At 33.4% G+C, this 24802-nt stretch overlaps 1 pseudogene; it reads right to left on the bottom strand.

The window, feature by feature from the left end:
* Positions 1–19396: 19396 nt before the first annotated feature.
* Positions 19397–24512, bottom strand: LOC149553366 (nucleosome assembly protein 1;2-like; annotated as a pseudogene).
* Positions 24513–24802: the final 290 nt, after the last annotated feature.

Raw genomic sequence — 24802 nt, 5'->3', positions numbered from 1 at the left:
ATCTGTTGGAAATTATTGAAATAATCATAAGAAAAGCTATTGGAATAATATATGGAAATGGTAAAGAATGTCCTCAATCATTTTTTTTTCATTGATTTCAAACTTGCTACTTGCAGGAATGACAATTGCTTTAATGATCCAAATACTATCAATTAGTTGATTGTCAAGGAGGAGGCAATCAATAAGATGCAACTAGAACACCTAGAGAAAGGTTGAAGTTATGGTGTTATAATGAAGCACAAGGATCAGCTAGGCCATTGATGAAAAATTCTATTTGATGACATACTATAAGATACAAAGAATGGGCACACTAAAACATATCAAAGATTTAAAGTTTTAGCTAAGTCTTTTGTAAAGCTCAAACTAAGTTCATTAGAGAGAAGGAGCCGAGCAAATTTCTAGTTGATACCAAGTAAACTATAGATGTCAAGTAAACTATAGATGCTGAGTAAACTCCAGATGCTGAGTAAACTTCAGATTCCAAGTAAACTCCAGATGCCGAGTAAACTCCAGATGTCGAGTAAACTTCAGATGTCGAGTGACACAGAGCATAACCAAGTGTCGAGCAGAATCAAGTGCCGAGCAGAATCAAGTGCCAAGCAAAATCAAGTGCCAAGTAGAACCAAGTGCTGAGCAGAACCAAGTGTCGAGCAGGTATAGGTGCTGAGTAACACAGAGGTGTCAAGCACTAGTAACTCAATAATGCCAAGTTGCTGCATTATTTTGAAAATCAAAGATTCACTAGATCTAAGCCGACAAGGTTGTTATCTAGAAATTTGCCAGTTGAAAGGAAGATAAGAATGATGAGCTGGTGGCATAGAACACCATGTAGAATGTTTTTAAGGATACGACTGATGAAGTTTCTAGCAGAGAAAAAGATATGGGATAGATACATTGTATCCTACCTAATCCATTTTGAAACCCTAAAATTGGAGAGGGAGAATTGAGTGGCAAAGGAAAATCAGATTTCTATTTAAGAAGACATAAGTTAATGAAAAAGAGAGAGAGTGGTGGTCAAGCAAAAAAGTCTGAAGTATTGAAGAAGGTGCTAAGGAGAAGAAAGCACAGGAACTTTATTTGGATAGACGACCACAAGGATGATTGCATTGGTAGAATGAGTAAGAAGACTCAAGGAGACAAAGCTTGAGAGAAAGGCAAGCAGACAGAGCTGGAGCGATTGAAGCCAAGCATAAGGATTGAACTAAAAGTGTGATCTGAAATCTGCAAAGTATGTTGTAAGTTATATCAGATCAAAAGACCACTATCATTACTTTCTAGAAACTATAACAACAAGTTTAAATCCTATGGACTTAGGTTGGTTTAATAGCCATAAGATAAATCCTTTAACAGGGTGACATTCCAAGTGAATGTTCTAAAGACCTTTAACCAGGCCCATTCCTAACAGTTTGGTGAAATCCTCTAACAAGGTCATATTTAACAATGTGTTGTAAGCCTTTTAACAGGGCAGGCTTTTAACAGGGCATCACTTCATAAGAGTGAGAATCAAGTAGCATGTTACTGGTGGTTTTTCCCAAATTGGGTTTCCACGTAAATCATTGTGTCATGTGTTGATTATGGATGTTTTATCTTTGCATATTGATTTACTGTAACTTGCTTATATGATTGATTTAAGTTTGGATGGATGAAAAGTGTATGGATTCATTAAAAGTAGTAAAAAGGTATTAATAGGGCATTTTGGACCTTGAATAACTAATTCACCCCCCCCCTCTCAGTTATTCTAAAGAATTCTCACAATTGGTATCAGAGCTAACTGCTGATTCAGTTTAAAGGGACTACAAGCAAAAAAGATCAAAATGCCAAAAAGAGAAGTTCCCAAGCTCAACAAAGACAACTTTGTTGCATGGAAAAGTTTGATGAAGCTACATCTTGGATCCATATGAGATTATTCCCAAAATTCAATTGTCACTGAACATGTAGATCCAACAGGTGCTCCTACTGTAGAATACATGAAAAACAAGAAAGAACACAATTAGACAATGCCGGAAATTGCCTCTGCACTCAGCTATGCTAAATTTGATGATATCAAAGGATGTGACACTACATTCAAAATGTGGAAAGCCTATCAGACATCTATGGAGGAGATTAGAATGTACAAAGAGCAAAAAGAGAAAGTCTCAGAGGAAAGTTTGATGACATGAAAATGGAAGAAAATGAGAATGTTGCTCAATATGGTGCAAGAATAAAGGAAGTGGTAAGTGCAATAAGATGCTTGAGTGGTCAACTGGATGAAGATACTATTAATAGTAAGTTCTTAAGGACCTTGCTCCCTATCTATGCTATTAGAGTATCAGCAATACAAGAGCTAAGATGTATACCAGGAAATAATCTAAGTTTTGAAGATATAATAGGTAGACTCACTGCATTTGAGTTATCTAACTTTGACAACTACAGACCTGAAAATGTTGAATCTTCTTTTAAGGCCAAGTTATCACTGAAAGATGCTGAATAGGTGAAATCAAAGAAAGGAAGAAAAATGAAATATGTATCCAGTGATAGCAGCACTGATGAGGAAGATGTGGAACAACTGGAAGCATTGCTCACTAGAAGATTCCACAGGGGCAAAGGAAAATTCAAAGGTAAGATGCCTATCATTTGTTTCAATTGCAATGAAGTAGGTCATATTGCTACAAGGTGTCCATAGAAAAAGGATTCCAAGGAAGGCAAGAAATACAAGAATAGAAGAGATGATGACAAGAGAGATTACAAAGAAAAAGGTAAGAAGTGTTATATTGTTGAAAAAAATTCTGATGACAATGATGATGAAGTTGTTTATGTAGCCATGAAGGACCAATCTGATGAAGAAGAGACCACAGCACTGGTAACATGTATAAACAAGAATGGCAGATGGATCATAGACAGTGGATGCTCACATCACATGATAGGAAACAAAAGTAAGTTTGTAAACTTTATTCAATATGATGGAAATAGTGTTAGATTTGGTAATGATGCTCCATGTCAAATCAAAGGATAAGGTTCCATTAAGCTCACAGAACAAATTTCATGTGACAATGTATACTATGTTGAAGGATTAAACTACAATTTATTGAGTGTTTCATAGTTAGGCAATATAGGTTGCAAAGTGGAATTTGGAAACAAAACTACAAAAATCTATGATACTAATGGTAAACTGATAGGAAAAGGAGATCAAACAAAGAGTAATTTGTTTTACCTTGATATGGATGATGTATCTTGCCTATTTGCAAAATTTGATGATGAATGGTTATGGCATAGAAGATTATGTCATGTCAAGTTTGACAATCTAGTCAACATCAGTAAAATGAAAAAAGTCAGAGGTTTATCAAAATTGAAGAAGCCTGATAACATCATGTGCAAACAATGTCAACTAGGAAAGATGAGAAAGTCAAGTTTCAAAAGCAAAAACTATACATCTAAAGAGATAATTGAGTTAGTTCACACTAACTTATGTGGTCCAATGGAAATACAAAGCTATAGAGGAGATAAATACATAATGTTATTTGCTGATGACTATTCCAGGATGATGATTGTTATGTTCTTAAAACAAAAATCTGATGCTTTTCAAATGTTTAAGTGGTATGTGGCTAGAGTTGTAAAGGAAACTAGAAAAAGCTTGAAATGCCTAAGATTAGATAGAGGTGGTGAATTTACATCAAATTAATTCGAGATATTCTGTAATGAAAAAGGAATCAAAAGACAAACGTCAACTCCTAGAACTCCCCCACAGAATGAAATTGCTGAAAGAAGAAACAGATCTATGATTGATTGTGCTAGAACATTAACGATGGAAAAGACTATTGCTCTAAAATATTGGAGAGAAGTAGTAAGTGTAGTTGTTCATACAATGAACCGAGTACAAGTCAAGAAAGGTACAAATACAACACCTTTTGAATTATGGTATGGTTACTCACCCAATGTAAAACATTTCAAAGTGTTTGGTTGTAAATGCTTTATCCTTAAAGATGCTAGAAATGGAAAATTTGATGCAAAAAGTGATGAAGGTATATTTCTTAGTTACTCCACTAGAAGTAAGGCATATAAGTGCTTGAATACTAACACTAAAAAAATTGTGGAAAGTGCAAATGTAAATTTTGATGAGCACACAGAAGTTCAAGCTAAAGTACCAAAGAAAATGGAAGAGTACAGAACCTTTGTGTATTCTTATGAAGGAATGACTGATGATAAGGATGATGTCAATCAAATTGAAACTCAACAACAAAGTTCACTATCAGTCGAGTCTCAACCAGTGAATACCGAGTTGCAAAATGAAGAAAATGGACTATTTAACTCTAAAGACAGTACACATAATGAAGAAAAACCTTACAATGAAGTGCATAGTGATCTTGAATCCGAAAGATCAAACATGGAAACAAGGATAGAACCAAGGTTATCCAAATATGTAAAAAGATATCACCCTGCTAAACAGATAATTGCTAACAAAGATGCAAGACCAATGACAAGGAATAGACTAAGACAAGAATCATGTCTGATCAGCAAAAATAAACCCAAGATAGTTTATGGTGCGTTACAAGATGATGACTGGTATAAAGCTATGGAAGAAGAAATTGATCATAGAGAAAAAACAAAACTTGGAGTTTGGTTCCTAGATCAACTGACAAGAATGTGATTGGCACCAAATGGGTATTCAGAAACAAACTATATGAGAATGGTGAGATTACCAGAAACAAAGCTAGACTAGTATGCAAGGGTTATGCTCAAGAAGAAGGAATAGACTATGGAGAAACATTTGCACCTGTTGCTAGAATGGAAGGAGTAAAAAATTTACTTGCATATGCTACCTACAAAGATTTTAAAGTCTATCAAATGGATGTAAAATTTGCTTTCTTAAATGGTATACTAGAAGAAGAAGTCTACATTGAACAACCAGAAGGTTTTGTTGATGAAAACAACAGAGAAATGGTGTGTAAACTACATAAAGCACTCTATGGTTTGAAACAAGCACGTAGAGCATGGTATGAGAGACTTCAAAAGTATCTAGTGCAAATTGGATTTGAAAGAATTGATGATAATAGCAACATGTACATCAAAGGTAAAGAAGGTAAAGAAATTATTGTATCTAAAATTTTTGTGGATGACATAATTTTTGGTGGAAAGGAAGTACTTTGGAAAGGCTTTGCTGACAAAATGAAACATGAATTTGAGATGTCTATATTTGGAGAAATCAAATTTTTGTTGGATTGCAAGTACATCAACTCAAACATGGAATATTCATTACACAATCAAAATACATCAAAGAAATTCTTAAAATGTTTGGATTGGAGGAATCCAAACCAGTCAGCACACCAATGGCAACTGGAAATAAGCTATCCAAAAATGATGAGTCAGCTGAAGTCAATCAAACAATGTACAGATCCATGATTGGAAAACTACAATATGTTGTACATAGTCGACCAGACATAGCATTAGCAGTTGGAATAGTGGCTAGGTTCTCTGCTAATCCTAAAGAAAATCATCTCATAGTAGTAAAAAGAATAATGAGATATCTTAAAGGAACTGATAACTTTGGTCTATACTACAAAAAGAATGGAAAATTTGAGCTCAATGCATATACAGATGCAGACTGGGGAGGAAACATTAATGATAGAAAAAGCACAAGTGGAGGTGCATTATTTCTAGGCAAAAGGCTGGTCACCTGGACTAGCAACAAACAAACATGTACATCCCAGTCCATTGCAGAATCAAAATATGTGGCAGTTGCAGTCAATTGCACAAACATTGTATGGCTCACACATCTATTGAATAGAATGAAAGAAGAAGTAGCAAAACCTGTGGTATTGTATTGTGATAATAAAAGTGCTCTAAATATATCCAAAAATCCAGTGATGCATGCAAAAACCAAGCATATTAAAATCAAGTATCATTATGTCAGAGAATTGGTAGAAGACAAACAAGTAAATTTGGAATACATTCACACAAAAGAAAAAACTACAGATATCTTGACCAAACCATTGCCCAAGGATGCCTATGAATATCTTAGAGGCAAGTTGGGGGTAATACCCCTAACTCAAGCAGTTTAAAGCAACAAGGAAGCTGTCCTGCATCAACAGGAATAAATCATTGAAATATTAACAGGTTGATGCAAAGGATGATAGTAGGAGCAGAAACTCCAAATCAGTCACAAGCATGGTGATAGAGGGAGAAAAACAACAAGAAGTTAAAGCTTATATTTTGCATGATAAAGATACTACATATTTGGCATTTATGTCAAAGAGGGAGAAATATGCAAAAATTTGATCAATACAAATAAAGAGGGAGATATATGAGATCAGTAGTAAAAATACAGCAAGACATCGTTTACAATCTTGGTGGTAACTAAGTTGATTAATTGATTAGTTTGGCTTGCCATCAATGCCAAAGAGGGAGATTTTTGGAAATAATTGAAATAATCATAAGAAAAGTTGTTGGAATAATATATGGAACTGGTAAAGAATGTCCTCAATCATTGTTTTGTCATTTATGTCAAACTTGCTACTTGCAGGAATGACAATTAATTTAATGATCCAAATACTATCAATTAGTTGATTGTCAAGTAGGAGGCAATCAATCAGATGTAACTAGAACACCTAGAGAAAGGTTGAAGTTATGATGTTATAATGAAGTACAAGAATCAGCTAGGCCATTGATGAAAAGCGTATTTGATGACATACTATAAGATACAAAGAATGGGCACACTGAAACATATCAAAGATTTAAAGTTTTAGCTGAGTCTTTTGTAAAGCTCAAACTAAGTTCATTAGAGAGAAGGAGCCAAGCAAATTCCTAATTGATGCCAAGTAAACTACAGATGCTGAGTAAACTCCAGATGCCAAGTAAACTTTAGATGCTGAGTAAACTCTAGATGTCGAGTAAACTCCAGATGTTGAGTAAACTTTAGATGCCGAGTAAACTTTAGATGTCAAGTGACACAGAGTAGAACCAAGTGCCGAGAAGAATTAAGTGCCGAGCAAAACCAAGTGCTGAGCAGAACCAAGTACCGAGCGGGTATAGGTGTCAAGTAACACAGAGGTGCCGAGCACCAGTAACTCAATAATGCCGAGTTGCTACATTATTTTGAAAATCGAAGATTCGCTAGATCTAAGTTGACAAGGTTGTTATCTAGAAATTTACAAATTGAAAGGAAGATAAGAATGATGAACTGGTGGCATAAAACACCATGTAGAACATTTTTAAGGATACGACTGATGAAGTTTCTAGAAGAGAACAAGATATGGGATAGACACATTGTATCCTACCTAATCCATTTTGAAACCCTAAAATTGGAGAGGGAGAATTGAGTGGCAAAGGCAAATTAGATTTCTATTTAAGAAGACATAAGTTAATGAAAAAGAGAGAGAGTGGTGGTCAAGCAAAAAAGTATGAAGTACTGAAGAAGGTGTTAAGGAGAATAAAGCACAAGAACTTTGTTTGGATAGATGACCACAAGGATGATTGCATTGGTAGAATGAGTAAGAAGACTCAAGGAGGCAAAGCTTGAGAGAAAGACAAGTAGACAAAGCTGGAGTGATTGAAGCCAAGCATAAGGATTGAACTGAAAGTGTGATCTGAAATCTGCAAAGTATGTTGTAAGTTATATCAGATCAAAAGACCATTATCATTACTTTCTAGAAATTGTAATAACAAGTTTAAATCCTATGGACTTAGGTTGGTTTAATAGCCATAAGATAAATCCTTTAACAGGGTGACATTCCAAGTGAATGTTCTAAAGACCTTTAACTAGGCCCATTCCTAACAGTTTGGTGAAATCCTCCAACAAGGCCACATTTAACAGTGTGTTGTAAGCCTTTAACAGGGCATCACTTTAGAAGAGTGAGAATCAAGTAGCATGTTACTGGTGGTTTTTCCCAAATTGGGTTTCCACGTAAATTATTGTGTCATGTGTTGATTATGGATGTTTTATCTTTGCATATTGATTTACTGTAACTTGCTTATATGATTGATTTAAGTTTGGATGGATGAAAAGTGTATGGATTCATTAAAAGTAGTAAAAAGGTATTAATAGGGCATTTTGGACCTTGAATAACTGATTCACCCCCCCTCTCAGTTATTCTAAAGAATTCTAACAATATCATAGATAATACCTTTCACTACCATCAATGCTAAAAGGGAGTATATGCCATAGTCCACTACATTCTAATGTAGATTAATCCTTTTAAATCAGAAGTCATCTCTTAATTGCAATAATGAAGACACCATAAAACACAAAAGTTTAAAAGAAAGAAGTGTGGCAATAAAACTTGATAAGATCCCACATGTCTTAAATATGATGGGTAAAACCAATTTTTAATGGTTAAAAAAAACCTTTTTTTTTATGCCAACAATCTTATTGGAACTATTGCCTAGTAAACCCCCAAATTCTAGTTCCTGCAAACAGATATCAAGAAGCATGCCAACTCTTTCAATAAATTAGAAAGATAGTACAAAATAAATTACTTTGAATCCAACAAAGTGCACAACCATAGCTAAACAAAATAGAAAGCCTGCTTTAACACAATCGTGTACACTAAATTTACTAAGTAAAGAAAACAACATGTATTGAACCATGCTATCTTCAAAAAAAATTAAAAACAGCAGAAAAAAACCGCCTGTGTGAAAATAAAAACCTTAAAATAATCTTACTGTTGAATACACTTGAGAAACTGTAACACAATTATTGTTGTTTTCTGGAAAGCCTTAAAGCATCTACAACTGTAGCAAACTAAGGCAGGCAATCACATTTTAATATGCAATAACAAATGATTCATGCTTTAAAAACATAAAATCCACTTTGTTATTGTGCAGACAACATCTAGAAAGTCTGGTTTGTTCTACAAAATCCTATTGGTTCAATAGTAAAGTTCATTGGCCACTCTTAAAAATCCTTCATACATCAGAGAAATTTATAATATTATTCAATACTAACCGTCAGAGAAAGAATTTGGATCTTAGGATTCTTATTGGCAATGTGTTTCTTAATTGCTTTGATTACTTCCTTTGCATATCTGTTCAAACACAATCATATTGACCAATATAGACCCATCATTAATATAATCATATCCAAATGTCCATTTAAAAGAAAGAATTTAGAAGATAGAGTTGTTAACCTACTCTATAAAAACCATACCAACATCTCTTATGTGAACTCTATTCATATAACAAAGATGGGATTACATTCTCTGAACATGGACTATCATTAATGCATAATACAGAGAAATTACCAATCAAACCAATCAAATAATGTCAAATTGGATTTTATCACTAGCTCAAAATCAAACTAAAAATGAAACTTGGCAAATAAAAATAGTCTTCTTGAGTAAACATCAACATTGTATGAACAATACCATTACAATGCACTATACTGGGTACAAATATATTGTTTGCTAAGTATAAATAACATTGGTGGTGAATTCAAGTCCAAGCTGCAAAAGCAAAGATATTTACATAAAAACTAAGCAACCATGTCTGGCAAGAAAAGATATATAGAGATTTTCGACTGAAATTACAAACTAATGCTAAAAACTTTAAACCATAAGAATTGTTCTATGGAATAATAAAGAAGAAAGATGAAGAATCAAACACCTGAAGGATACAATGTTGATGCAACTTTAGAAAGATTGTCTGAAGGACATGAGATGCTCAGGCTGAAGGAGCTTTGAGATTCATTACTACACTCGAGAATGGTCTCATCTTCAATATTTTGAAGATTGAAGATGAACCCATTCCAGAGTGTAGTAATGAATCTCATCTATGAAGCGTATTAAAAGCTAACAGAGCATCTTCGCTAGCTGATCTCCCTTATGAGCCATAGGAGAATGTCAAAGATAGTCATGATGCTAATGGGAACATCGTGACTATCTTTGAGATTCTCCTATGACTCTTATTGTTCTACTCTTATAACATAAGGCTTCCTCTTCTTTTTTCAAGCATAAGGCTGATGCGGCCCTATAATAAGAAATAAATGGGTTTAATTTGGATTATGTACAACATAAAGAAAACCAAAATGTAATAGAAATTTTTAATAGAGAAATGAACTATATAAACTTATAAAGCTCATAATAATAATAGGCCATAAACAAGAGCTAAATTCTGAGTAGACAAAGTCTGGACACATGAAGTGTACCTGATTGATCAAAATCAAATCACTACCAAGCCTTTTAACCACTCCTTAATAGTACTTTCTCTATCACCAAGTTTGTAGTAGGGTTTCTATTTATTTTTGGATCTAACGTTAATATGGCATCTCCATCCAAAAATTTCTTTAGAGCCTGAAAGATTTATACATGAAGTGATCAAAAACTCAAAATCTGTCATGAGAAATAGAGCTTCAACACTGATAGTTTATACATCTGCTAAAATCATAACAACCATGTTCAAGGAAAAGCATCCTTTAATTCAATATGGTTCACAAGAAAAGACTCATTTTATACAATTAGGATGAAAAACATTAGTAAGGGACATTGATTGCAAGCACAACATATATATTGTTCATAGAAATGGCCTAGTTTTTAATGTGTTGACAAAAGTTTGTTAGAATTTTGAACAGAAAAGGGGTAGCATCTTTCAGTTTGGAAAAAATAAAACGAGGACAATGGAAGATCAGAAAAGTGAACTATTCTCTGAAGCATTCAATGGTACATTCAATGCTGAATAGCTAAGGGACTTGTGAAATGAAAAAGAAATAGAAAAACTTACTCTATATAAGGGTACTATAACTAGAGTCCATGAAATTTCCTGATGGTTTTATCTACAACATGGAGGAATTGGATTCATATTTGTACAAAGTGGACCAGCCAGATTGCAAGCTTCTAAATTGAGCCTTGTAGCCCTCAATGATTTCTTTGGTTTAGTATAGGCTTTTGTAACATTCGTTCTTTGGTTTGGTACAGGTATTTGGAACATCTATGTGAAGAAGTAAGACTTGCAATTGCTTCTTGTTACAATAAGATCATAAGAATAACATCTCTTGTAGCTCCCCTATAATGATGACATACTTAGGAAGGTTCCACAATTGATTGTGGAGAGCCTTCATGGGTTACATGATATGAAAGCCCTTGATTTTGGAAAGAGGGCTAAGATTTGAGAAACTATGGCAAGAGCTAGATCATTTATATTATGTTGGATCTCAAGTGTGAAAAATTATAGGTAAATTATGTGGAATATGTTAATGTAATTTTGATACATTAAGGGGGTTTAAATTTGATTTTAAAATGATGGAGAGGCCCAGATTTAATAAAACTACAAATTCAATGCAAATAAGAGTGATTATTAAATGTCTGATAATAATGATTAAATTTTTCTAGAACTGCAAGGATAGAATCACTCAAAGAGGCCATCTCTATATAAATAAAGTCATTCATTCATTTCAAAATAGTTTTTTTTCTAACTAATTACAGGCAGATCTAAGAAATCCAAACCATCAAGACAAGGATTTTGGAAGTTTTTCAATCATATTGTGGCAGATCTAAACAATGGAGATGATGCAATTTGACACACATCTTTCTCCTCCAAGTTTTTGGGTTGAAGATGAACTAATTACCAACATTCATCATCAACTTAAGGTCTGATTGTAGCTGTCTGCCAGCAAGTTAGGCTCTAATTATCAGCATTCATAAGAAAATTAAAGACCCTATTTTCATTTACTAGCATTAGAACTCTGATTCCATGCACCTACAGGCATTCACTAGTGTAAAAGTTCTGCTTTCAAGCAAATTGGGGTCTGATTACAACAAGAGGACTCATATTTCAAGCATTTTCTAGTAATAAACTCTAGTATTAGGCTTTTACAATCAAATTGGGGTGCTTACCAGCAAATCAGAGCTTAATTTCCATCATCACCAATAAGTATCAAGGTATGAATCAAACAAAATCAATCAAGCTCTTCAAGCTTCACCCCCAACAACTTTATTATTGATGTTAACAGTGGTTTGCAATTACTTCCAGGTTTATATAATTCCATATCACAATTCATTTTCCAAATCTTAGTCCTCTTTTCCATTTCCACTAAGAGTGAATTAAAACCAAATTGATAAAGGTGACATGAGGCCTAGTATTAGAAAATGACTACATTCCTAAGTGTTTAAGCCATTTAGACCTCTAATTCACTAATTTTAAAAATTTGATGTAAACGTCTAGGATTTGGTTTTAGGTACTTCAACAGCTATTAACTTTAAAATTTAGTCCAAGTTTGATGAAAATGAGTTGAAATTTGATTAGAGGTTGTTGTGGCAGGATTATTCATGGAGAAAGGAGGTGAGAACCCAAAATCCAAATCAAATCCATAGCCAAAGTTGAGGAGAAGAAAGATCCACCTACAAGAGAGAAAGAAAGAAATGAGCAAGCAACTATAGGAAAGGGAGTTAGAAATGATGAAAGTGTTGAGGCACGAAGGTTGGCATAGTTGAAAGCTGATACACAAGAAATGACACATCAATCCAACTTTACCTCTACATGGGAGGAAATTGGAGACACCAATCTTGGGCCATTTGAAATGAAATTTTATAAGGGATAAAATGTATGGAGTCAACCAATCCAAGGTGATCAAGATGATCATTATGAGTGGCATTGCACAAGCAGCAGTCTTCCCTCCTATACATCAGTGGATAGAGTTAGTTTTAGAGATGGAAAAATACTATACTCTAACAACAAAACAAGTCCTCACACCGAAGGGAAATGTTGTAGCTCCACTCATAGTGGATGCCATAAGAGAAGCCTCCAACATCCCAGGACATAAGGCAAATGTTAGTAAGACAAAGACGGAGGCAAGAGGTGGATTCTCCCCTCCAGTAGGACAAAGAACATCAAGATGAAGAGATTGAGATTATTGATTCAGTGGCACAATTAGAGGATGGTAAAATTCAACCACATGAGGTGGACGCAAATCAAGAAATCAAAAAGTTCAAGAACAAAACCAATAAGAAGAGAATAGAGAGTATGAACTAGGAGAGATCACAACACTAGCATGGCTGAATTGAATGATGAAGAGACAAGTTAGAGTTGAGCAAACGTTGATAGTGTGGAAGAGATGGTGAGGAGAAATGATGATGAATAGGATAATGTGCCAATCAAGAGATTATAGTTAAACACTTTTGACAACTCTGAGCCATCTTAAAATCATACATAGTGGGAATTATTTGAAACTGAAGTAAAAGAAGGTGTGTCGTTGTCTTCTTATCTCCAGGAGGATTTCATTTAACTTTCTTAAGTAGATGAGTGTATCTAGATCTAACAAAACCATGTAGTCCAGAGGAACCTAATTTTTCAACAGAGATTGTATTTTGAATGCTGTGGACTTAATAGCAGGAAGAGTTACAATTTTCAATATAAGAACTTACATGATGTCTTCTCATGGAATGCAATGATTACAAGATATGTATGAAATGGATTAGTTGAAAGGATCTATAAACATTCAATAAAATGAAACTGAAATGTGTAGACACAGATTCTCTTATGCTAACATTCCTTATTCTTGTACTAAAATAAGATCTTTGGAATAGTGCATAGGTATACATCAAAGTTTCAAACCAAGTTTCCTTTTATGCCAAAATAAGATCTTTTAGCAAGTTTCTAGTTGTTGCACTAAGGATGATAGGCACAAAACATAAAGCTAGGGCCAAGTTAATCAATTTACTTAGTTAAAATGATGGAATGGTGGCTATGGTTAATCACTATCCTAATGGATAATAGCTAGAAAACCTATGAAACATAGAAAACTTTGTATAGACAAAAGAAGATTCAGTGGTATCCAACACACCATTCAGTAACAACTTACAACTACTTAGCAATCCTAACTACTATTTGAAATAGATAGGCCTCAATAGGGAGCCACTCTTATTGAGAAATCAAAGGGTTTAATTTGATTGTTTGAAGGGTAGAAGTATCTTTCATTCAATTAGTAGAAAACCTAGGGGATTGGGTATGAAAAGCTCTCTCAGTTTTGGAGATTGGGGCACAATTTGGGATAGGGTAAAAGTTTAGTACAAGATATAGGAAATGACCATTTCATATTTAAAAAATATATTAAAAAAACTCAAAATTTCCATTTTAAAATATAACTTAACAAAAAAATCTTGAACAACCTAAAAGAATATGAATTTTTTTAATGTAATACTAAACAGTATATGAGATGCATAGTAATAATACACTAGATATATAATTCTTCTAATAGTTATAACATGTATTAGGATTTGTGTTGCATTAACTAAAGTTACATAACAAGTAGTCAAAAGCATGCACTAAGAAATGCCAAAAAAGAAAAAGAAAAATGTTTGTACCTACCCCATGAATATATCCAGTAACAAGCTCCAATATTTTAGAATATCATAAAAGAACAATAAGATTTTCAAGTGATAAAAGATGAGAAAAAATTGAATACAAACAAAACAACATACTCCACAAGGTATATTCCCATCATACCGAGTAAAAATACTTATCAACCATCTTATCAAAACTTCACTAAGACATTATATAAGGTATTTTTAGCTAATTTTAGTATGTATAAATATCCATGGCATAACGGTCTTTTGCAGATCAGGGCAGGGGCACAAAATTCTGCCTTAAAATGGCCAAGCAGCCTCAAGGCATGATACTAGCTATTGTCCAAAAATTTTAGAGAGATTTACTCAAGAAGCAAGCCTTGTGTTTAGGAAGCAATTGCAAAAATAGGACACAACAGTCAAAATGGGATGTAAATAGACCTTCAACCAAGACAAAATTAATTTACATAATGTAGGCCCCATACAAAAAAAATGGGTATAGAATAATCATCTAATAAATTTGTATTGGCCCTTATTATTACAAATGATTCGATGACTATAAAATAAAATGATATGAAAAATTACATTGTGCTTTAAAAAATCCAGTGAAAAAAAAATTCAATAAACTTTCTTGTATGTTGTTGAATGCCAAATGTGTATAGTACCATCTTGAGAACCAGTGATAATGATAGGAAGTTTAGGATGAAAGCAAACTATTGATACATTATGGGTATGTCCATCAAGAGTCTGGATTCAACTTTTTGTCTGGTAATCCCACACCTGATACAAGTACACCAAATAAAATGAGTTGAATGTATTCATAAGGGCTAAATGTATTCATTGGGACTCCTTATCATCCTATGAACTAAATCATGGCTGAAATTCCTTAGATCAACCATGTCTATAAGTAGGCGATGGCGACCCTAAGTGATGATACCTCTAATCTTGTCCATGTACACACCTTGCCCCACCTATAAAATGTTGCCACAAACATGTTAAAAGGATATGTCATGCATTAATGGCTTCTACCATAGTACATTTGACTAGTAAATATTTTAAAAGGCTGATGAGATGAAATGAGAGGAGAGAAAAGAAGAAATTTACATCTTGGTCTAGAAAGTCCATGAAAGTGCGGTTGTGCACCAAACTGGCTTCCTCATTGATATCCATCATCGAAAATGTAGCTTCCTACAGTGGGAAAATGAGGTGCTGCAAACTATCGATCCAAACCCCACTTGCAAACACCAAAATAGTACTAAACTGAAACAATATATACAAGATTAGTATTGTAGTTGTTCTACTACTTAAAAATTTTGACTGCAATATATATAAGATTAATATTGTAGTTGTTCTACTGTTTTTGTATTTTGACTCCCTCATGTCTTCTGCAGCTTGTTCCGCTCATTGTAAAACAACAAATATATTTGTAGCTCTCTTGACAATCTACTGTCTTCTCATCTTATTCTCTTTGCATTTTTTCAATTAGAAACAATAGAGAAAATGTAATAACTAATAATTACATAAGCTTGTTGTATTCCCAAATTAAATGTAGCTTTTGAAGTCATTGATTAAAAATTATTTATATAGCCTTTGGCATGGATTATAATTGCATTCCATTTGCTCAAGTAATGAACATCTATATCTTTCAATGCCCAAAAGACAAAGCTCAGTACAAGTCTTGCATGAAATTTGATAGAATAAGTAGAGCTAGCCATCATACTTTTGAGAACAAAATTTTGAGGCTTGATAGGCTACTCCCTCTGATGTTGAAGAATTTGGTGAGTGGGACTATTACATAATTTCCAAAAATTAAAATGACCTATGTGAGAAGAGGATTCAATTATGCTATTTTTGAGTCCATTGCAAACGTATAGTGGAGTTGGTATTTGCATTTTTGGAAATATATTTAATATCTTCCATTACTATTTCTAATGTGGTCAGAAAGACAATGAGTGCTGGGAATTATTAGCATTTTATATCTGTACACTGGGTATTATTATCACTGTGGTTTGGCATTAGCTGTTTTGACATAGCATGAGTGACTTTCTAGTTATAGCCACATCTATCCCTATTTGAACAATTCTCCCATTAAGAACAGATGCCAATATGTTCCAATGCTCCCCCTTCAGCACAGGCATCCAATATACTGCTAAAGGTTGAGGAATTTGTCTTTGAATGTCTCTAGAGGTTTTTTGTTAAATCTATTATATTCCAAAATCATTGTAAGCCTTGAGACATAATTTCTTTCAGCCATCAAATCAAAAAGATCACATGCCTTATGTATGCTTTGAGAGGTGTTCATGCCTTGTTTCAAAACTCTTGTTTTGGCATAGACAAGGAGGATGCTAGCAAGGGTTTTGAAATCTTTATACCTATCAGCTCCATCTTTCTACTCACACACCCATTTCATTTCATATGATCATCTAAAAATTGTGTCACTCTAAGCTCTCAACTTTTTCCTCTTGATTGATCATCTCATAACTGCTGAATGAGAGCTTTGGGATAAGCTATAGGCATCCATCAAAGCATAAAGGATTTTGTCAGATAGTGTAGATGAAGTAGTAGCATTTGCCTTGGGAGACATGCTTGGAAAATGGAAGCATAGATAAGTCATGTGAACTGTTTGATAGGATGCCTGAACATAGTGTGGTCATCAAAAGCCATGGTTGTTGGATATGCACAAAATAGATATATTGAGAGAATATATCTATTTAAGTTGCAACTGCCTTGGTAGACATGCATGTAAAATGTGGAATCATAGGTAAGGCATTTGAATGGTTTTATTGATTACCTCCATAAAATGTGGTCTAATGGCAAGCCAATATTGTAGGATATGCATATTGATTTGTTGAATATATCTGTACACATACACACACACACACACACACACACACACACACACACACACACACACACACACACACACACACACACAAATGAATGCACATATGCATGTGTATATTTATATCAAAGAAAATGAGTTAAATATATGTGCTTTGCTAACATCTCTTGTCTGTGCCAAAATGGAACCTTTGAAATGGGTTATAGACATCTATCAAAGCATAAATGATAGAGAACTATTGTTGGATGTTGTTGCCATTAGCTTGGTAGACATGCATGCAAAATGTGGAATCATAGTCTGCCTTTGCATAGTATAGCATGGTATAGTTAGTACTATTACTACTACTACCACTACTACTAACTGACCTAGCCTCCTGCTACTCCTGCTCGCAACTAAAGTATTGTATGTAAGCCACTTCTACTACACAGTGTATACAAGACCCTTCCTTTTCCTTTTCCCTTTCTTCCTTCTCCACTGAAAAAGATCACTGCAGAAACATAGATCACAAGGGAATAGCAAAAGACAAAATATATATCCACTCTTGAATCATAAATGAATGAATGAAGGGAAAAACTAGGTGGCAGGATAACACAATCAATCAAAATTTAATGACTTTTAATTCACATTCCATTCCCCCAACTTAACAAAAGCTTCCATTGTGTAGCCCCCTAGTTTCTCTTTATCATTGATTTGTGTGTATGCAAAAAGGAGAGATAGAAGAGCTTGTGATCAGAACAACACATCAATTCCATGTACAGCAACGAACTACATTGTTCAGTGCCTGGTCATTCATGACTTACATTCTTACCCAGCTTGGAAAAATCCCAGCTATTTCTCATCAAATCCCACCTAGCTTTATACATCAAAACCTCACAAACCAGGAAAACAAAAACCATAATTAGTTTCAGTAGATATACTATATGAATATATGAATGCCATGGGAATGTTGTACAGTTGGGGTAGGGGGTTGCCATTGTGCTGCAACTTAGTGCTGATTGTAGAATTAATTGGAAACTGTACTTAAGATAATTATATTACAAATTGTAGAATTAATTAATTTGGAATCGCAATAAAAATAAAATTGCATTGTCTTATATCCCTTGAGTTTCCTCATAAAAATGTACACATAATATTCCTACAACTTGCTATTAGTGTGGTTTCAATACAACAAAATTCTACATGATATCATCCAAATACCTTCCATGTGTGAAATAGCAAGCACTATAATAGAGTTCTTACTAATGCCTAGAGTTTATCAATAGAAACATTCAATTAGGACAACTATGACAAGACATAGATTATAACAAATTTTAAATGCAATAGGAATGAAAGAAGGGTTTGCACCCAGCCTATCAAATTGATGGTAGCTAGTAGTTGCTGAGATTGGAATAACTTGCAAGATGTGGATTGTTAGTAATGTTTTTAGAGTGGAAAATTATGAGTAAATCAGGAAAACTGTGATTTTCTAGTAATCTTTGACAATTTTTTCATTAAAAAATTACAGTTTCTGGACTTCAATAATTTTTGCACCAGCTATTTTTTTAATTTTTTCCTTAACCTAACCCTGATCAATTTTCTTCCCCAAACTTAACACTAACCCAATGTTTTCCCATTATTTGGAAAAAGAAAAACATTTTTCTTGCAAGGTTATTCACAAGAAAGATATTTGCTACTCAGATAGCTATAATGCAAATATTGTTAAGACTTGGAGAAATATCAATATTGAATTCATCCTATGTTAAGGCTTGGAGGAAAGCTAACTTAATTCAATACAATCTAATCCTATAATTAAAAAAAAATTGAAACATGATTTTCATTAGATTAAAAAAGAAGCAGTCAAAACTCCTACACATAACATCATCTCTTTGTTCAACATTAGTTTCCATCTAAAGAAAGACACTGGCAAAAATGCATGATATCAAGGAACTATATATGAACATACTTGGAAATATACTTCAATATCAACACCTATAAATTTGTATTTGCACTCAATCACCTATTGTTGATGTCTGTAGACTCTGCACTACTACTTGTACTCAAATGGCTGCTATTAAACCCATCCACCAAAAAATTGACTCTAAATTAATCCTATTCCTAATCATAATCTTCTGAAAAGTAAACCCCATAATAAATACCAACCCAGACTTGGAAACTGCCAAACCATTAACAAATGTTTACCTAGAATCTAGGCTAGATTTTAAATCCACACTGTTACATTGCCGCAAAAAGATTAATAAATGTTTAATTTCATTCCAAAATTTGAGGAACAAGCATAAATTTTTGAGCATGACATAATCAAGAAAATTTTCTAAGCGCTTTTATGGCCATTTTCTTCCCCTTCGTGATCTTCATCCTCTTCCTTACTCCCATCATCATCTTCATCAGCATCATCATCATCTTCAAATATGCATTCTTCATCATCACCTACTTCCCCAGTGAACCAATAAACTACATAAGGGATGAGTTTATCCTTAATTGTTGATCTGCAAAAAACACATAAAATCAATGAAACCCGGTACCTAGAAGGTACATAAACCCAAATAGTTTGCAATGGATCAAGAACAAACCCAATCTCATAGTCTTGCTCCATCATATCCTCAGCCTGTAAACCACCCCATAAACTTATTAGAACACCAATACAGGATGCCAAAAAGTGTATTCTTTGAGAACTAAAGACTGCAGCAATAAAAAAAGTTTTCTCGTCATTATGCATAGCATCATCATCAATATCATCATCTTCGGGAACCTTGGGTGGATCAAAGAAATTGAAGAAACTTGGGTATTGCTCAATTTTTCATTGGTTTTGCATTCTTCACTCCCTTCTTAGACTTCTTCTTCATGACCTTTCAAGTTAGGTTCTTACCGGGTAACCAATCAATTTTAGTTCTGTGTGTGAAATAACATCACTACATGAATGAAGAAATTCACATAATCTAATTAGCAAAAGGAGATATTTGCATTAGACTTACCCTACTAAATGATCCAAGATAGGTTCAATTTCATATTCCATGTAATATATCTTTGTTAACTACATTTTACAAAGGAAATATGATAGCTTAGGAAGGTAATGAATATATTAAGAAATTGAAAGATAAAATAGACATTGAAAGTGTTTCAAAGGAACTAAAATGTGAGTACTTACCATAGAATTCTTAAAATAAGAATTCTCATTGAAAAAGAAGCCCAATTTGGAACCTTTCTCACCCTTGTCACTGTCAAGGCAAGAACATTGTATATCCTCCAAAAACTTCAAGGCACCTTCATCACGTTCTGTAATCTATTTATTATTAAAAAAAGTCAATAAATTCACTACATTTTGAAGATAGGTAATATTGCTTGGTATAGCCAAAGTGAGTATTGGATACAAGGAAAAGGAGCAACATCCTACTTGCATTGCTAAAACATCATTGTTCTTCATGGCAGTCAACCAAAATTTAGGAGCGCCCTTTTCTGCCATAATGACAAAGATATCACAATAAGCACTTCCCACCAAATATCACAGATCAAATGAACCTTGAATTCAAAATAGTTATTACATACCAGCATCATCTTTCTTTGAATCTTCCTCCTCTTTCTTATCATCTTCAACATCTACTACTCCATTCACAATGTCATATCGCTACAACAGAATATTTCATTATAGGAATATAGATTACAGAGTGTCGAGCAGAATCAAAAAGTTTTTACCCTAAGAGATAAACATCTTTTACAAAATATTGTACTGAGAATTGTAAATTGAAGTACTTATTTTGTCTCTTTAATTTCTTACTAACATATAATTATCCAAGAGAAAGATCTGAATAAAATATAGTTTATTATAGATCAAGTTGCTCCTAAAGGATTGTAAACTTTCCATCTATGCTTTAAGGATGTCATGTCATAGAACCAAAAAGAATTTTCTATTATGATATTATCCTATTTGCACTTGATTAGACATCATCTATTCTTCCATTTTCTTGTTCTTATTCTGAGATATTTTATGGTCAATGCTGAAAACTCACCTATAGTGTAAACGAAGAAGATTCACATCTCACAATATTTGTTGGAATGCACAACATATTTAGTTGGGGATGAAATCTAGGTTATAAGAAGGAAAGACATTATGAAACAGAATAGATAAGGTTGCATGGGAATCGTAGGATAAAAATAAATTCTAGAGAATGTTGAGGAAAATACACAAGTGAAACAAGATATTGTTATTTAGGAAAATCTCTGTTATGAATCATGCACATAGAAGATGCAATAGTAATGAAAAAATAGCATCTCAAAAAATCAAAGATACAATAGATTAGATCATATAGGAATCCTAGAGTAGAAAGACAATCAAGAATATGACAAGGAAATGCTGCACAAGGGATGCTAGATATTGTGTTCCAGGCAAGTCGATGTATAATGAATCATGTGTTGTCTAACCCCAAAACTATAACTAATAAAAATAAAGTAGAAGTAGACAACAACATCTGGTACAATCTATATAATGAGTATGATTTACCTAACTTAAATTATCAACCTTTGTGGTAGCTTAATATCAACCAATTATCTAAATAAATATATACAAATTTGCAGGTTCCAATCCATTAGAATAAACCTATTTAAGTTTTAAATGGTTTAATGTACATAGCAAGAAGACAACATCATCAAGTAAAATCTCATAATATGAAAAGTACTTGACTCTCATTGTATATATCAACTACATGTGTCCAAACTCCTATGAGTAAGCAAGTTTCAATCTATTGGACCAAGTTTTCTGATAAAGATAACAATATACAATAGTGCCTGAAAATTCAATAATTGCTTAGAAAATCAAGAGATCAAGAGATTATATGAAGCTTTCAATTTTGAACACCCAGAAAAAACACTAAACACAGATATCTTCTTGTAAAAAGGCTCATAAAGCTTTTGATACTTGGCCTCCAACGTAGCTTTTTCTTCAAAAAAATTGGTCTCTATCTTCTTATGTTTACCCTTTATTGGCAGCACAAAAATCATAAATCCCTTTGCATGAATATATTTACACAAAAAATCACAATATAAACATATCAATACCTATAGATCTTGGAATGCCTCCACTCGCTTCTTTACTTTGTGAGGAGGTGATTCAATGTAGCCTGATGAGGTACTGACAAGATTTTGTAGCTTGTCCTGAAACATATCATGGAAGAGTTATTAAATCTAGTGATAACTAGAAATTTCTATTATAAACCAGATTCTATCCAGCAAAGGCATTTCCAATTTATCCTAGGCCTTAGAAATTTTACTTCCACACAGAGATGGATCAACAGAGAATCCGCCCATGTTCTCACAATACAAAGACAACCATCCTTGAGACTTATGTTTAGAAAATATTTCCAACAAATTCTTGATATGATTACAGTAGAAATTTCCCTTGGAAAAATTATTAATTTTATTGAGACACTTTGGTATAGAGATGTGTGATGCTCATATGAATTTATATGTTACCACAAAAACCTGTTGATATTTAATTATAATACTCGCTAGAGTAGTTGTTATCATATATTCTTACTATTTATTGATTATTAATTCATATTAATGTAATATCTAAACTAAGATTATCTCATATATGCATCAAAATTAATAATATTTTATAGAATTTATCTTTGTAAATGAATTGCATACTTCAACTTAAGTTAAAATTGTTATTTTCGAGAAAAAATCTGGAAGATCCCAAGAAGGAACATTAAAATAAGAATAATCAAGAATCAGTTGTATGGGGTCTTCATACCAAAAAAATGGCATACTCATCTTATCTCCATCCCCATTTCCTAGTGACCAAGGGTTAAATCCATTATGCTTCAGGTTATACAATTATTTTATATTAAATATTCAGTTTAATGGCAAGTAAAGTGATGAGTTTAGGGGCAATATCAATTGGGTAGGGGGCACAACATTAGGTACATGAGTTATCCTTGGTTGCGGTCTATGACTCCAAGCTAGATGCACATTGTTGTTACTAATACACCCTAACACAACATTTCCCAAGGATTATTTAAATTATTTTGCACATTACCTTATTATATACTAAACCGATTGAGGAGTCAAGGAAAAAGAGTATACCAATGCATTTGTTTAATTTCATTAGATTTCTAAAGTTCATGCTTATATTGAATAACGGTTATGAATTAAAATATGTTTGCAACATACAGTAGTAATTTTTTAGATTACACTCTGTGATTCATCATCAAGAGGAAGAGAAAAAAAAAGATTGTATAAAAAAAATTGTAGACACTGTTCAATCCAAAAGCATTATTCAATGTACTTGCTAGTAAATAGGGATACAAAAACACTAAGTAGGAGAGTGAACCTTGTGAAAAATTTTCTTATCATCTACTTACTACAAAGTGAGTTACTTTACTTAAGAGTGGAATCAAGAAAACCAAGTACAACTAGCATAAGGTTTTGTTCTATGGGATGTCCCATGATGATCAAATGGTTTCCCTATTCAGGTAGTCAGAAATTACATTTTGAAAAATCAAATGCAAGTAGCATATGTTCCTTACTACTTCAATAGGATGAATCGTGAAAAATGCAATAACTAGTATTATAATAGAATTTTTTGGTACAATGGAAGAAGCATAACTTGATTAACATTGTAATTGAAATCCCAATTTGTGGGCAGTAGTTCGTAATCCAAAAGAATTCATACGAGTTGTCAAAAGCACAATAACTTGAATTATAATAGAAATTTTTGGTAGTATGGCAGAAACATACCTTGATTAGCAGTGCAGTTACAGTCCTAATTTATTGGAAAAAGTAGGAAATTCAAAAGAGTGAGCATAGATTAGCAGTGCAATTACAATTCCAATCTACGAACAGTAGTCTGTGAATCCAAAAGAACTCAAATGAATTGTAAAAAACACAATATCTACTGTTATAATGGAATTTTTGGGTAGAATGGCAGAAGCATACCTTTATTACCAGTGCAATTACAATCCCAATTCATGGATAATAGTTTGTGAAGCAAGATGTTTTCCACCTATTGGTGCTCTTAGAAAGAACAAGGTTAGTATCATCATCGTTTCACATTAGATGGACTAGCCTGATCATACAAGCTTAACAAATCCAAACACATGAATTGCTAAGAAACTTATATTCTATTTGTCTACAAGCTTTTGAGACATTGCATTTTTATAGACAGTCCATAAAGCACCAGATTTAGAATGAACTTGAATGATCAAGGCAACAAACTTGGCCTCGGATAGCATCAACATTGGAAAAAGCTGATTTTAATTAACCTACCTTGCTCCATTTATTGCTTCTATAGTTTGTAAAACTAAAAGCCTGGGCCTAATTGACTTGTCCAAACTCATTGAAAACAAGCGTGAATGCTTTGCCACAAAGTCTACAGAGAGTTTCATGTGATTGAGCATAAAGTCCAATTTTTTCTTAACGCTTTCCTCTGGCATTGTGAGAATCAAAGGGAAAACCCTAACTACCTACAAGAGGCTACAAATTTGAAGATTGTCTATCCTAGCCTTTAACACTTTAATAGGAGTTATGGCTACCATGCTCACAATGTATTTGTACATTTTTCCTTCCTTGCAAACACCAATATTTCAAATGAGATCAAGTTGCTTTGGGGTTAGAGAATTGTGCCTCAAAACACGAGGATCTATCGACAAAAACATGGTGAGCTCTGTTCCATGAAAACTTAAACCCTCCCAAAGTTTTTTGCAAGCATTTTCCATGAAGAAAG

This window comes from Cupressus sempervirens, chromosome 6, assembly GCF_028749045.1.
Source record: "Cupressus sempervirens isolate cs-2001-9-10 chromosome 6, ASM2874904v1, whole genome shotgun sequence".
In the NCBI taxonomy this organism is placed as follows: domain Eukaryota; kingdom Viridiplantae; phylum Streptophyta; class Pinopsida; order Cupressales; family Cupressaceae; genus Cupressus; species Cupressus sempervirens.
Note: the sequence above shows the minus strand (reverse complement) of the source record. Positions and strands in the feature narration are given on the sequence as shown.